Here is a 17,221-nt window from a genome sequence, read left to right on the forward strand (position 1 = left end):
ATTAAATTATTTCAGTTGGACCTAAAATTATAACATGATAATAAACAATGTTGTTATTCCTTATTGAATATGTTCGTTATTATATTGTCATAAAATGCTAAAGTGATTCTTGCAATTGTATGGGTGTGATATAAAGGAAACTGTTTGATATAACATGACAATTGGCATATCTATATACTCGAGTCGTTACTATCAATTATATTACAATAAAAATTGTCATGATAACTATGTTGGCAATTATAATGGGATAACTCTTTTGATGATTCACATGATATGCATTGGTTTAAATGATAGTCATTATAGTTACATTTAATTGAGCCTACGAGTTGCCTAATTATTCAATCATGCAAATCAGAGAAGTTGTTCTAGTTGCTAATCTTTTATCATAGCTAGTGTTCTACAAAGTATATGATGGCAAATGTATATGTTTAAACTCTTTATACAATATCTCTTGTTTTGCTGAAAATGAATTATACTAAGTTGCTGGACACAATTGAATGATATGGTTGCTAAAATGTGAAACATAGGTGTGATATGGAAGTAATGTTGTCGTTGTCATAGATCATATGTAGTTACCTTTATTGGGAAACATGTTTTCAGAATTGATATCGTGCAAACAATTTTTATAAATTAAGATATGAATTGTGAGTATGTTGTTGATTGCTTAAATTCATCGACCTAATTCGTGACCTAAACCAGTGAGTGAGTAAAGGGTTGTATGGACATGTCAATAAGACCCTGTGATTGTGATAGATAGTAGTGGTAGATCTATTTCTGTGATATGTTTACAAATGTGAGAAGTTCTTAAATTGTTTTGTTGATTTTGCTCTCGCTCGTTCATAGTCTATAATTGATCATCAAATTTATTAGTTGTGAAACCGTGTAAACCATGATTCCTTTCGTGTTGTTCTTTTAGTTGAAGTTGTGTTTTTAAGTTACGCATGAGCTAGTAATAAATTTTACGTGTTGACAATCAGTTAATTCCTTAATAAAACCTTGTTTCGACCTTAATGTTGATGCGCAACCTCTTATCATGTATTCTTTCCTGTCACGTGTGGTTGATAATGATCTTGTTGCATAGGTATATGAAAATTTGAAAAGAGGTTACGAGGACGTAACCATGTTTCTAGTCGGGTAGGATTGTAAAATCTTAATGTTTGTATTGCACTTATTTGTAGATGGTGGTTTTGATCAAGTAAATGTTCCGTTGTGGGGTACCTATGCAAATGAGTTCTATATGTTGTTCCTACATTGTTAGTTGGTTGATGTGTAAAAGAAGAGTGTAGTAAACTATTGATATTGAGATTGAGATTGGCCACTAGTATTGAGTTGTGGGGCCTGTGTGCCGAGTTATGTTTACGGTCCAGTGTGATCATGGTTATGGAGTTACTTGAGTTCGAGATCGGAATTTAGATGGAAGACGACGGTGTTCTCAGATGAATATTTAGTTGTTATACGATTGTGTTCTCGGGTAGTTATTAGTCGTAGTTAATTGAGTTAAGTAACGACGAGGTAAACTTCGGGACGAAGTTTATTTTTAGGAGGGCAGAATGTAACATTCCGTATTTGTTATGTTAATTGAGGTGTCAAAAGTGTGTGTTAACCGCGTTAGAAATGCGTGACGTCCGTATGTACGATATACAATGCCCTGCTGATGTTTGAGTACGGGAGCGAACTTCGGGACGAAGTTCATTTTAAGGGGGGAAGACTGTAATACCCCGTATTTTATTTGAGCGAGATATTATTATTTAGTAGTATCCTAAAAGTAATAAATTGATTCATATTGTAAGACGAGTCGGGTTTATAGTTTTAGGTGGCATTTTTTGGGTCAAGATGTCATAACCCATTTACCCATTTACCAAATGTTATAACCCATTTACCCATTTACCATATAACCTAATTTTAACCGAAGTTTAACCTAATTCTACCCTAACACAACCCGCCTCACATTCCCTCAACCCGCCTCCCTCCTTTCTTCAGCTTAGATCTCGGCTTTCACGCAAAACGAGAGAGAGAGAGAGAGCATGGGTGGTCACGGTGCAGCAAGGAAGGGCTAGGGGTGGTCGTCGACGTTCTTAGGCGGCCGTGGTGGCTGTTATGGTGGTGGAAAAAGGTAAGGGTTCAAGACCTTCTTCTCTCGTTTTCCATTTCGTCGAGATGTTGGTGGTGGTTTCGTGTCTTATAGGTGCGTTTATAGTGGGTGTTGAAGGGGTATAGGAGTAGTGTGGTTAGGGACGAGTGCTTTGGTGGTAGTATTGGGGGTATTGGGTGGTGATGGTGGTTGTAAAAGGCGGCAGCGACGGGGGTGGGCAAAATGGGTTTTAATTACAGTTTCAAAGGGTTTACACGATCAGTGTTGGGGTGGCACCACCGTGGACTCGGGGAGGTCGAAATGGTGGTGCCACGGTGTCCGGGGTTCGTGGGATGACGGTGAGCGACGGTGGTGGTGAGGCAGGGATAGGGTGTTGGTTGCGGTGGAGGAAATGAGAGAAACAGAGGGTGTTTGGGATGATGCACGGTGAACCAGGTAACGCCAGCCCTGTTCGACTCACGCCGGCAATGACCAGTGGTGGTGGTTCTTTGGTGGTGGGGACGAAGTGGGGGTCGGTGCGGTGGTTGTCGGGGTGGTTCGTGGCGGTTTTAGGGTGTGGGCGAGAGCGAAGTAGGGGTAGTGATGTGGACGGGTTATGTTTGTTTGAAACGAGTTTTTATTAGTTAATCATTATAATTCGTTATGCGGTCGTACTCTTAATTAATTAATTTATTTTCCCGAGTCCTTTAAATGATTAGTTAATTTAATTCCCGAATTATTTAATATAATTAGAGACGGGTTTGAGTCGGGATTGTTGTGAGTTGTTCAATAATTAATTCGGGTTTCTCTTAATCAAATAATCCGTTTAACCTTTTAATTATCATATCGGTTATTTAATTTAATTCCCGAGACATTTAATAATTCAAGTCGGGTTTTGAATCGGGTTTGTTAAAAGAGAAAAGTTACTATATCGGGGAAGTTTCCATTTTAAGAAATTCCACTTTAATAACTGTCTATTTTGGGAAGTTGGGTCAAATATTAATCGGGCTATTTTAGCTATCAATTGAGCCTAAGTTTGGTGTCGGGATTGTATTTCGGGGAACTTCTATTTTGGGAGATTGCTATATTTAGTAGTTAGTAATTATAAATATTATAATTGTTTTAGGTGACGGATTAAGAAGGATCGATAATCGTTCGTTGCTTTATTTCTGGACTTCTTAACTGCTTAATTGGATTTGCTGGCACTATGAGGTAGGGAAATACACTTGTCTTATTATCGTCGTTGTTGAGTTGTGTTGACTTGATTCCTGGTTGTTGACTTACGTTATGATTTATATACGGGAAGTGATTGACTGAATTTATCGTATTGAGTATGATATCACAACATCGGGTAACTGGCATGACTTTATGATTTATCAGTTCAGTGATTTATATACATACTGCATTGCATTAATTACTGTTGAGCATTTCATATGCATTGGAGTTGGAGGAGGATGTGGTGGTGACGATGTTGGGATACGATGTGATGTTGTGATAAGGCCCGGGCGGGTTCTGCAGACTTGCCCTGGTGTCCTCAAATAGTGGCAGATCGGCTACGGTCGATATATATATATAGTCTAAGGGATCGGTATGGTCAGGGTTGTCCGGGGTATGAGATGAGATATGAGTTGAGATGGAGATGGAGGTGACGGAGGAGCATGCATATCATGTTTATTGTTTCATTGTTTTCCCTACTCAACCTCGTGGTTGACCCTGTGTATTCGTGAACACCTGTGATGAACCATAATGGGGAGCATATTTGACAGGTACTAAAGATTAGCTGACTTGGGAGCTATGGGATGCGTGAGGACTTGGCCAGTCTACCTAGAAGTCTAGATCACATAGAAGATTTTATCACTTAATTTATTTTCCCCTGCGGGTTGTATTTATCTTATATTAAGTATTAGTTGGATAATTTGTAATAAACACGTAATCGTTAAGTTTTAATTTAAAGTACTTTGGTTTTGTTGTACTTTGTTATTCACTACCTCGGGAAACCGAGATGGTAACAGTCCGGTTTATTGGGAAATGTCTTGCCAAAGGCTCCTTCATAAACCGGGGTGTTACAGATCGAGTGATTTATTACTCGATCGAATGCTTTATATACTCCAAGTTGCTCGATCGAGTGGTTTATTTCCACTCGATCGAGTGGTTTGGTGCTAGTTTGCTCGATCGAGTGGTTTATTTCCACTCGATCGAGTAGTTTGTCCTGCTTTAGTTTATTTTCCGCCTAATTTCGTATGGGCTTTTGTAATTAGTCCATAGATTAGGTTTAGTTGGATTTTTCGTATAAGACTGAGAGGGAACAACGTAACTCCTCTCTCTTTTTTTCTTCCCTCACACACTGGCTTTACTCTATATTTTTCTACTGTTTATTGGTTTTGGTTATCTTTCTACACTTTGGCTACTCGGATTCAGATTGTATTGGTACTATCATTCTTCTTTAATCTCTTAATCTTATTTATTGCTTTAGTTTCTCCTCTCCTTATTGTTAACATAATTGCTTTAATTCGATCTTTATCAGTTTTGTCATTATGTTTAGTTTTGATTGTTTATTTGTTATTATTGTTAATTCAATGATGATGCGTAGCTAATTCCCCTCTGCTAAGACTATATATAGGGGATCCATAATTATGAAGGGAAAGTAATTGATTTATTGGGTTAATGCTGGTATAATCTTTGTTGTTAACTGCTGCAATTAATTGTATCTGTTTAATTGAGTCGATGCAATTAGGCATTTATATCTTAGTGACCCTTGATCCGGACCAAAAGGTTGGAATAGGCGAGACTGGTGGCGAACAATAGGGCATTATAGTTAGGGCGAGAGCTAAGCTATTTGTGCTTTAGGGCGAATTGAGACCGAAAGGAGATATTCACTACCCCTCAGACCGTATCTGCATTGACCTGAGACCTAGATTACTTGACCGAATGATTATGGTGAACCGTCTGTCTTAGCTGTTTTCCCTACTTGATTTATCCTTATTCTCTTATTCTCTCTTCCTTATCCTTGTCCTTAGTTAGAATCAATCATTTAAAAACCCCCCAATTTGGTTACCTTGACGGACTTTGATAAAGCTGACAACTTCCCATCTCTCCGTGGATTCGACCCGACTTCCCTAGCTATATTAGTTAGAGCCAGTTGGTTATTTTTGATAGGTATACGACTGCCCCTGTCAAATTTTGGCGTCGTTGCCGGGGAGGTGGTGCAATTTTGTTGTTTTATTTAAGTTTGTTTCTCGTCTCAAGGAATTTATTCCTTGAGACTGATCTCATTTTTTGCAAAGTTTTTGATTAGCTTTGCAGGTTAGTAGTTGCTTTGTGAAATCTATTTGCCAGAATGCCCAAGCTAGCCACCATTCGAGCCTCATCAGGATTCACTTCCAAAAGGTTTCCTATTACCCATTACGATCGGGAAACTTTGGAATCCACCCATCTTACATACAAATGGGTAGAGAGAAATCTCTTTAGGGGGTTCTGAAGAAGATCCATGCGGGCATATAGAGTCATTTTCTGAGTATTGCTCGCCATTCCCCTTTCTCGTTTGGGGTGACACAGGATAAAGTAAAGGGAGCTCTCTTTCCCTTTTCTTTAGCTGATGATGCCCGGGAGTGGTTGAGAGATCTTGATAGGGAGGCAGCCGGTGTAACCGACTGGAATTCCCTTGCTTTTGCCTTTTACAGGCGATATTTTCCGCCGCAGCGCACCAATACCTTGAGAGCTCAGATTAGTTCTTTTGAACAGCTACCTACTGAAGATTTGAATGGGGCTTGGACTAGATTCAAGAAACTTGTCCGCTCTGTGCCTCATCAGGGGTTCAAGAAATGGTTCCTTTGTACCCAATTTTATAATGGGTTATATCAGAGCGAGAGAGCTATTCTTGACAGCGTAGCTAAAGGGAGATTCACGAAGAATGTTGAAGATGACCAAGGGTGGCGTCTCATTGAGGAGATGGCTATTCATGTCTCTGAATATGGAAATCCCCGAGGTAGTGAGCAGGTTATTGAGTCAGTAGCTGTTGTAGTGGAAGGTCCTAGCAAAAGTCTAGGTAATGTGGAGATTGCAGAAGTTTCAGGCGAGAGTGCTCAGGTTTGTTCGATTACTGAGTATGTTGAGCTATGTGGTAGATGTGGTATGGAAGGGCATGACCCTATTGGATGCCTGGCGAGTACAGAACGTGTCCTTGCTTATCAAAAATACAAGCAAGGAGTTCCTTTTTCTCAGCTGTAGGAAGAAATAAGGAATGCTCCTACCCTTTATACGCCAGTGCTGCAACCCGTTCCTCCTCCTGCAAATCAAGAAATTGCCGAACTGAAATCCTTTATGTTTAGCATAACACAATAATTTGAGGAGAAGTGCAATAGGAAAGAAAATGTCATAGCAGAGTTGAGAGAACAAGTCGCGCAGTTAAAACTCGCGAAAGACCAAGCCAAGCTTCTACCGACATGCAATTCAGCCAATGCAATGAATCTCCAAGTTGACCTCATTCATGAAGGGCCAAAAGCACCAGTAGACGGGGTTTTGATAGATGAAGATACCCCGGAGGATGATATAGACGAGTTTCTGGACGAAATTGTTGCTGCGTGTGTTCCAGACACTCGATCGAGTGAAAAATCTACTCGATCGAGTGAATTCATTCATCCCATCACTCGATCGAGTGAAAATAGTAGTCGATCGAGAAGTGCAGAAATTGAAGACAGTCGATCGAGTGATATTCTTACTTGATCGACTAAGTTTGCTGAGGAAATCACTCGATCGAGTGATAAAAATGCTCGATCTAGTAAAGCAGAAAAAGACAATGGTCGATCGAGTAAGGAAAGTGGTCGATCGAGTATTTCTCAACTTGAAATCACTCGATCGAGTGATAAAAGTACTCGATCAAGTACCAGAAGCGGCGGAGATCCTACTTTACTATCTAATTCCGCTACCGTGTCATCTTCCCCTGCTGTGGAGACGTCACACACTGATAAAGGTAAAGAGAAAGTTGCGGGTTCACTCGTTGCTACCAGAGTGCCTTTCCCAGGTCGTCTGAAGGACGCAAAGATCGAGCGACAGTACCGTAAGTTTGTGGACGTTGTGAAGAATCTCCAGGTAACTGTCCCTTTTACCGAACTTGTTACTCAGGTACCTACTTTCGCTAAGTTTATGAAAGATATTGTGACGCGTAAGAGAGATTTAAGCGAATATGAGACGGTTTCATTTATGGAGGAGTCTAGAAATTTACTTTTAAATAAGGCTCCAGCAAAAATGAAAGACTCGGGCAGCTTTTCTATTACCTGTATTATAGGCAACGTGGTTATTGATAAGGCTCTTTGTGACTTAGGAGCCAGTGTTAGTGTCATGCCCCTATCTCTCTGCAAGAAACTGAACATGAGTCATCTTAAAATGACCAACATTACCCTACAGATGGCTGATAGATCTGTTAGGAAGCCTTTAGGTGTCACTAGTATAAAAAACCCCTATCACGACGCAGTTATCGTGGCGGTTCTAATAGAAACGACGTGAAAAGCCCAATATATTGGCGGGAATGAAATTTTTATGTAGGTAGGAGGTCTATTGTGGCAGTTTAAGTCAGAACCGACGTAATAACATAAGCTTTTTATGGCGGTTCCAAATAGGAAACGCCACCATAGGTCAATTGTGGCGGTTCTATTAACAACCGACGTTAAGAATGACGTTAAAAGTTTATACAAAGTTACAATTTTGTGGCCTAAAAAACCGCCATAATATCTTTTTGTGTCGGTTTCTAATTAAAACCGACTTTAATAGAAAAAATAAAAATAAATAAAACCTCCAAAAACCCTTTTACATTCCTTCGCCTTCTTCTTCATTTCCAACTGCCCAAACATCACAATACCTTCACAATTCAACTCCGGCAACCGAAAACTTCCTTTCCTCACGCCGCCATCGAAAACCGTGCATTTCCTTCTCACGCCGCCGTCGACAACCATCAATATCGTTGCTTTTTCCGCTTACACCTCATTCATTTTTCGACTCAATTCAATCATCATTCCAATTTCAACTCCGGTAACCCCATTTTTCGAACTCCTCTCTATATTACTGGTTTTTTCCGGCTACATCGCACAAGAAGCGATACAAAGCCACCGCCCTTTATCCGCAACAACATCAATGGTACTTTTGACAATATTTAATTGCAGTTACAATATCTTCATTTAAATCTTTATCAATATCATTAAATTGATTGTTATTGCACTATTGTATTATTGAATTATAAATGTAGCATCTGTATTAGTATAAATGGAATGCTTGTTTTAGGTTGGTAAAATATCGAGTTCAAAGTCAGGTGTTTGGTGCCTCTTGTTCGTTTTGGTATGAGTCATTTTTGGGGCTTATTTTGTGTCGAGTTGTAGTGTGTTGATCGGGGTTGTTAAAGGGGTCGAAGGGTATGAATCTAGGATGAGTTTCATTACATTTTAGAGTTGAAATAGAGGTTGGTAAGTAGCGGTGACAGCCCCTGTTCTAGTAAGTTTTGCATTGTTGTAATTAGTATTAGAATAAGAATATTAGAAGAATGCTATAGTTTAGGCTTTAGGGGACTATTCAATTGAAACTTTTTCTGTTGAGCTCGATCTTAGGTTAAGGTGCAAATTAGCAGAATCTGTAGCATCAGTAGCAGGGTTTATTAGTCTTCCGGACCAGGCTTGGACCATGTCTCAGTCCGTTTAGCATATGATCTTGGTCCCATCTCATCTTTACCAAGCCCCTTGCTTTTTTTAAATAAATATGTAATGCAGTGGTAGCAGTAGATGTGTGTCCCTTTTGCTTTTAATTAAACTAGGCAGGAATATCTTTTCCCTTGTGCATTTCCCTTGCTTTTTTAAAATAAATTTGTAATGCAATTGTAGTAGTAGAAATATGTAATGTGCAATTGAATGTGTGTCACACTTTTTCAAAACGAAGGGTCACAAGCTAAGAGGAACCTCCCTCTTATAAGCATCAGTTCTCGTATCAGATTTGAAAGAAAGACTTTAATTGCAACTGCAGAGTGAATCTAAGAAAGACGAAGCTGAAAATTTTATCGATTAGTCTTGTGTACAGCGGTTTCATGATCTATTAAAACCCTAATCTTTGTTAACAATCTTCAAGTTTACAATTTCCCTAGTCTTGTGTATTAGATTCATCTGGAGCAAAACAATAATTTCATGTCATTAGATTCATCTTGGAACGAAAAGATAATTTCATGTTATTAGTTTCATCTTTGGAACGAAAAATTAGTTTCCTGTTATTAGTTTCATCTTGAGCGAAACAATAATTTCCTGATAATAGTTTCATCTTGCAGTGAATCAATAATTTCCCGTTATTAGGATTATCTTGGAGCAAAAAAATAATTTCCTGTTATTTGATTCTAAATGCATGTTGTTGTGATTACTAGTATAGCACGCATAAATTTTCATATAATACTCGTACTATTAAATTATATTCCAGTTAGCCTTTGACTTAATATGTTCCTCGAATCCTTGTGTTTAGTAGAAGATAGAAAGCAATTAGGATCTCATTTAATGCTAATAACTCTTGAGAAGAACCAAGAATGACGAATTTGATTATGGAGCACAATTTATTGTATGGTTTTGTACTAATGGTGTATTAAACTTGAATACTGGGGCCAGGGAAAACAACCTTTGTGAAGAGACATCGGACTGAAGAGTTTGAGAAGAAATAAGAACATAAGTTTGTTTGACATTGCATATTTATATTTTGAAGTCACTGCAAGATGATGGGAAACATTAACAGTTTTCGTTTTTTTTGTCTCTACAGCAACAATTGGTGTGGAGGTTCATCCACTGGATTTCACAACAGGCCGTGGGAAACTGAGGTTTTATTGTTGGGATACTGCTGGTCAGGATAAATTTGGTGGTCTTAGAGATGGTTATTAGTAATTACTACTTGACTTCACCCTTAAACATACATGTTCGCTAACCTGAAACTCGGAAAATATTCATAGATTATGCATTTGGGGTGGTTGTATTCTGTTATCCTTTATGGTAAAAGGCGCATTCTCGGGTTGGATGGTGTTGTTGATGAAGAAGAGTACGACCAACTTGTTGAACCTTCACATATTTGATGCAAGGTTCTCTGTAATCATTTATCATTAGTCAGAAGTCGTATATATATTAGTGACGTAATGCGCTAATGGATATAAACCTCAAAAGCTATTAGGCAAGATGTGTTAGTTTGTAAGCACTAGGAGAATTGGGATCTATTTATTAAAATTGAGCTACATGAGCTTTAGACAAGCACTTTCATTGAAACTTTCAATGACCTCCTGCAGCTTATTCATAGCTTGTTCATGTCAGGCGTGGGAACACTTTGCATAGGCTGTTAATCCACATGTTGTATAGGCTGTTAATTTAATTTCTTATTAAAGCTTATATTTAATTAAATTTCATAGTCCTAATTAACTTTTTAAACTATATTCTTAGAAACATTGGAAGGGAAAGGAGCAAAAAGGAGAGTTTATTCCAACAAGACTCGAAGATGCATTGGTCAAAGTGGAGATATTCATGAGATCAAAGAAGAGTGGGCTACTAAATGTTTTGATAACTTATAGATTAGTTTATCAACTAAGGCATGTATTTTTCATACACTTGGATATGCATCTTTGATAATAATGATGTTGATGTTATTTTTATGTTGGATGTGATGCGAGATTGATGTAAGTTTGTTGCTGGACGTGTGTTGTTAGGAATACTATAAATGTGGTTACATTTCTTTTGACAGGTCTTATTGTGTTCATATAATATTTGGAATTATCAAATTTATGGGGAGGTGCTGCTGAAATTTCCTTAGAAAATTAATTATTATTTTAAAAAAAATATAAATAATTTTTACGACGGTTCCTTTAGAAACGACGTGAAAAAATTAAATATTTCAAAAATATTCTGCCTTTAATGGCGGTTCTTCGCCAAACAACCGACGTTATAATTACCTATAATGGCGGTTCTGTAACAACAACCGTCGTTTTTTTTTACCTTTTACGACGGTTCTATTAAAACAACCGTCATTCTGCTTACCTATAGTGGTGCAATATGATATTATTTAAATACCTATGGTGGCGGTTTTTCAAACAATAACCGCCACTATATATGAGTTACAGTGGCAGTTCTTGTGTAAGAACCGTCGTTTTATCTAACCCTATAATGGCGGTTTTGTTGAAAAACCGCCACTGTAGCTAAGCTATTGTGGCGGTTGTACAACCGCCGTAAAGGCTAAACAACCCCGTGATATACGGCGCACCCATAATTTATAAAAACCGCCATAAAAAGGCCATTTATGACCGCCATTATAGGGGGTTTTTCTACTAGTGTGTCTTAGAGGACGTGCCTGTGAAAATAGGCAAGCTCTTTATCCCAGTTGATTTCATTGTTTTAGACATAGCTGAGGACACCCGGACCCCAATTATCTTAGGAAGACCCTTCCTTTGCACAGCTGGGGCCGTTATTGATGTTAAACAAGGGCGTTTGACTCTTGCAGTAGGGGATGACGCGATCACTTTCAGTCTGCCTAGTACTTTGGCTCGGCCAATGATAGAGGATACTTGTTATTCGGTTGATATTATTGACGAGTCTATTTATGACTTCTGGTCGGGTTCTTTTATGAAGGACCCACTAGAAGCTCTTATGCTTTTTGATGAGTGTGCAGATAGCCCTGATGACGATGACGTTGTGTTGGATTTGCTTGTTGATGATTTAGATGAGCCTGAACTCACTGAAGCTGAGGGAGAGCAAGTGGAACAGATGATTAGCACTCTTTGCTCCATTGAGGTAAAGGTACCGGAGCGTAAGCCTCTTCCTTCTCATCTTAAATATGTTTTCTTAGACGATACAGAGCAATATCCAGTCATTGTTAGTGCTAAGCTTAATGATGATCAGCTGACCTCTTTGTTAGATTTACTTAAGAAAAACAGGAAAGCACTGGGTTATTCATTGGACGATATCAAGGGGATTAGTCCCGATATTTGTATGCACAGGATAGAGCTGGAGGAAGATCACAAACCTTGTAGACAGGGTCAGCGCACACTGAACCAGAAGATGCAGGATGTTGTGATGGCTGAGGTAATGAAGCTGCTCGACGCAGATATTATTTATTCTGTTGGTCACTCTAAATGGGTAAGTCCAGTACATGTGGTCTCGAAAAAAGGAGGAACAACTGTAGTTAAGAATGATAAGGATGAGTTAATACCTACTCGAGTAGTGACTGGTTGGCGGATGTGCATAGATTACAGACAGCTTAATGCCGCCACCAAGAAAGATCACTTTCCCCTTCCTTTTATTGATCAAATGGTAGAAAGGTTAGCTTCTCATAAATTTTTCTGCTATTTAGACGGGTATTCCGGGTTCTTTCAGATCCCTATACACCCAGACGATCAAGCTAAGACTACATTTACTTGTCCTCAGGGCGTTTTTGCTTATCGCAGGATGCCCTTTAGTTTGTGTAATGCCCCTGCTACCTTTCAAAGGTGCATGATGGGGATATTTTCAGAGTATATTGAGTCTATTATGGAAGTTTTCATGGACGATTTCAGTGTTTATGGAAGTGATTTTTCTAACTGTCTGTCTAACCTTGAGAAAGTGTTGCAGCGCTGTATTGAGGTTAATCTTGTGCTGAACTGGGAGAAGTGCCACTTTATGGTCAACGAGGGAGTTGTCTTAGAGCACTTAGTTTCCGATAGGGGAATAGAGGTTGATAAAGCAAAGGTGGAAGTGATTTAGCAATTACCACCTCCTGTCAATGTTAAAGGGGTGAGGAGTTTCCTTGGCCACGCCGGCTTTTATCGCCAGTTTATCAAGGACTTCTCAAAAATTGCTAAACCACTTACACAGTTGCTACTTAAGGATGCCCCTTTTGTGTTTACTGATGAGTGTCTTTCTGCTTTTAATAGGTTAAAGCAGGCTCTAGTCTATGCGCCGATCATACAGCCTCCCGACTGGGACTTGCCGTTTGAGATAATGTGTGATGCCAGTGACTATGCACTAGGAGCGGTGCTAGGCCAAAGGAAAGACAAAGCCCTGAATGTGATCTACTATGCGCGCCGAACTCTGGATGAGGCTCAAGTGAAGTATACTACCACTGAGAAAGAGTTACTAGCTATGGTTTATGCCTTAGATAATTTTCGTTCTTATTTAGTTGGGTCATAAGTTACTGTTTTTACTGACCATGCAGCTTTGAGGCATCTTCTTGCTAAGAAGGAGGCTAAACCACGGCTATTGAGATGGATACTCCTTCTTCAGGAGTTTGATTTTCAGATTAAGGATAAGAAAGGAGCTGAGAACGTTGTAGCTGATCACTTGTCGCGACTGATGCGACAAGAAGGGGAAGATTCTCTACCTATTGATGATTCTTTTCCTGACGATACTTTAATTACTGTTATATCGTCTATTGTTAACCAAGAGCCTTGGTATGCAGATATAGCTAACTTCGTTGTCAGTGGAAAGCTGCCGCCTGACCTTTCTCATCAGCAAAGGAAGCGTTTTCTGTATAACGCTATCAGTATTTCTGGGATGATCCTTATTTGTTTAAGGAATGTGCAAACGGTCTCTACAGACGGTGTATTCCGCAGTGGTAGGCCAAAGTAGTCCTGGAAGGCTGTCACTCCTCTTCATATGGTGGTCACCACGGTCCATCGCGCACCGTGGCTAAGGTACTTCAGTCTGGTTTTTATTGGCCTTCTTTGTTTACTGATGCTAAGTCTTTTGTTTCAGCCTGTGATGCTTGCCAACGATCAGGGAATATTTCAAAGAGACATGAGATGCCACAAAACGGCATCTTAGAGGTTGAGGTTTTCGATGTCTGGGGCATTGATTTCCAAGGACCGTTCCCGTCTAGTAAAGGTAACAGGTATATCTTATTGGCTGTTGATTATGTGTCGAAATGGGTTGAGACAATTGCTTCACCTCATTGTGGCGCCAAGACCGTGATAAAAATGTTTAAAAAGGTCATATTTTCCCGATTTGGTGTCCCTAGGGTCATCATTAGTGATGGGGGAATGCACTTTAAGGAAAAGAAACTAACTTCTATTCTGTCTAAAGTTGGTGTCCAACACCGGCGTGGTTTGGGGTACCATCCCCAATTTGGTTACCTTGACGGACTTAGATAAAGCTGAAAATTTCCCATCTCTCTGTGGATTCGACCCGACTTCCCTAGCTATATTAGTTAGAGTCAGTTGGTTATTTTTGATAGGTATACGACTGCCCCTGTCAGGAATAGTGATCAGTTCACTAGAAAGAGAAGGTTAGTTGTGGGCCCTGATGTTGCATTAAGACATGAGTTACTAACAATAATGCATTCTTCATCTTTTAGAGGCCAGTCTAGGGTACATGGGACATACAAGAGACTGAATTCTCTTTTCTGTTAAAAGTATATGAAAAAAGATATCAGGAATTTTATAAGGAAATGTAGTGTGTGCTAACAAAATAAGCCTTCATTACAGGCTCCAGCAGGTCTTCTACAACCATTGCCCATACCTAAAGCAATTTGGGTAAATATATCTATGGATTTTATGGAGGGGCTGCCAAGATCACAAGGAAAAGACACAATTCTGGTGGTTGTGGATAGATTGAGTAAATATGCTCATTTATTATTCTTATCTCATCCATTTGATGCAGCTGTTGTGGCAAAAATCTTCTTTGAACAGGTTTTTAAATTGCATGGAAACCCTCAAACTATTATTAGTGACAGGGATAAGATATTTCTGAGCAAGTTCTGGCATGAGCTATTCAAGCTACAACATGTGGAATTGCTGATGTCTACTGCATACCACCCACAAACTGATGGACAAACTGAGGTGGTGAATAAATGCTTGGAAACTTGTCTCAGATGCATAAGTGGTGAGAAACCTAAGGATTGGGCAAGTTGGGTGACTCTGGCTGAATGATGGTACAACAGCAACTTTCACTTTGCTATTGGTTTTACACCTTATGAAGTGGTGTATGGGCAATTACCCCATTTACACATACCCTATATGAGTGGTGATAGCCTTATTGCTGCTGCTGACAGAAGTTTGGCAGCTAGAGAAGAGTACATTTCTATGCTGAAATTTCATTTGTCTAGGGCTCAGTCCAGAGTGAAGAGTCAAAGTGACAAGCATAGAACTGATAGAGTTTTTAACATTGGTGATTGGGCATATGTCAAGCTGCAGCCTTACAGACAACACTCAGTGGTTTACCGATCATGTAACAAGTTTGCACCTAGATATTTTGGTCCTTTTGTGATCATTAGGGAAGATTGGGGAAGTTGCGTACAAATTGGAACTGTCTGTCCATTCCAAAATACATCCTATGTTTCATGTATCTCAGCTTATGAAACGCCATGGGAACTCTCCAATCACAGTCACTCTACCAGTTTTGGATGATCATGGTTTAATTCGAGCTGAACTAGTGGCGGTGTTGGAAAGGAAGATGATGAAGCAAGGCAACAAGGTTATGGTCTACTTACTCATTCAGTGGTCGAATGGCACTAAGGAAGATGTTACATGAGAGTCTTATGATAAAATAGAAAAGAGATTTCCTGAATTTCAAATTACATAAGCTTGAGGACAAGTTTCTTTTTAAGGGGAGTGGTTTGTAACAGATTTTCTATTACACTGGCCACGTCAGCAGAACAAGAGCTGGCAACAGCTGGCAGTTAGTTTTTCTAAAAACTTTTCCCTCCCATGTTTGTATATAAGTAATAGTTTACTTGTCATAGAATCTCAGCTTACATTTTTATACAAATATCTCTCATAAATTCTCTGTAATATTTTAGCTAGAACGTTGATTAATTACTCTTATAATCTTATTCTTGAAGCTAATACAAATCAATCTTTCAATTGAATTCTTTCCTTCAATTTAGGGTTCCTTTGATTGATTCACTATTTGTAATACATTCTCGGATTCATTTCCCTTAGTGCATTACACGTTCTTACCGAGTGAAAATGTGGAAGTTGCAGTTAAGAAGTTTTCGAGGGATGAAATCAAGAGTAAAGATTATTTCGTGGCTGAGCTTACCATAATCAATAGGTTGCGACATCGAAATCTTGTCAAGTTGTTAGGTATGTCTGTGTTTATATAATTTTGATTCAATTTTGAATCTGATATCCAAATGCTAAAGGATTTCAAGTGTCATAGTCTAGTAGAAATATGACTTCAACTGAAAATGTATAATCAATCTCAGGATAGGGCCATCAGAGCAGGATGCTTCTTCTGGTGTACGAGTACATGCTAAAAGAAAGCCAAGACAAGCAAATTTTTTGTGATGAAGGCGAGACACTATTAAGCTGGGAGCTTCGATTCAAAGCCTTAATGGGGGCAGCGTTCGCCTTACACTACCTCCACTATGAGTACGACGACATGGTCATCCACCGAGATCTCAAGGCCAGCAACATCATTCTTGACAACAACTTCAATGTCCGCTTTTGCTGTGGACCATGAAGAAACCTCTTACGCTGAAATGGAAAGCGTACATGGCACTCTGGGGTATATTTGCCCCAGAGTGTTTCCACACAGGCAAGGTAACTAGGGAATCCGATATGTATGGCTTGGGTGCAGTGCTTCTCGAGGTAGCATGTAGGCTTCGCTCCTAGGTCAAGAAGGGCGGGTATCACTGCCTTGTCGAGTGGGTCTGGTAGAAGCATCGCGAAGGGTCCCTCATAGATGTCGTTGATGAGAGGCTAGGAAATGAGTATGTGAAGGAGGATGCGGAGCGGGTTTTGCTATTGAGCTTGGCCTGCTCAAACCCAATTCCAAATGAACGGCCCAAGACATAGGCAATACTTGAGATTTTGTCAGGATCAGTACCTGGCCCAGTTGTACCGCCTTCCAAACCTGTCTTCATCTGGCCCTCGACGAGGCCAATGGGCAATATCATCTCCGAGTTTTCAACAATAACCCTACGACATTCCCACAGAGCAATCATGTAGGGTTGATCTTCGCTGCTAGTTAGCCCGTGAAGTCCATTTACAAATGATCAGTACTTTGGACTACAAAGTCAAGGACTACAATGTGTCGGTCATCATTTTCAGAAAATTTCTCCTCACATTGTACATCAGTTACGGACTTTGTAGTTGTATTATCATTTCATTTATTCCTGTACTCATTTCTGAAACTTCAAATTTGGAACCAAAAAATGATTGCAGACAAAGTAGATAACAGGTTCAGT

The 17,221-nt window shown here is 39.4% G+C and overlaps 1 pseudogene; it reads left to right on the top strand.

Annotated features, from left to right (window-relative positions):
* Nucleotides 1–16,982, top strand: part of LOC141632531 (putative L-type lectin-domain containing receptor kinase S.5) — a 177,023-nt pseudogene extending 160,041 nt beyond the window's left edge.
* The last annotated feature ends 239 nt before the right edge of the window (nt 16,983–17,221 follow it).

This window comes from Silene latifolia, chromosome Y (assembly GCF_048544455.1).
Source record: "Silene latifolia isolate original U9 population chromosome Y, ASM4854445v1, whole genome shotgun sequence".
Taxonomy (NCBI): domain Eukaryota; kingdom Viridiplantae; phylum Streptophyta; class Magnoliopsida; order Caryophyllales; family Caryophyllaceae; genus Silene; species Silene latifolia.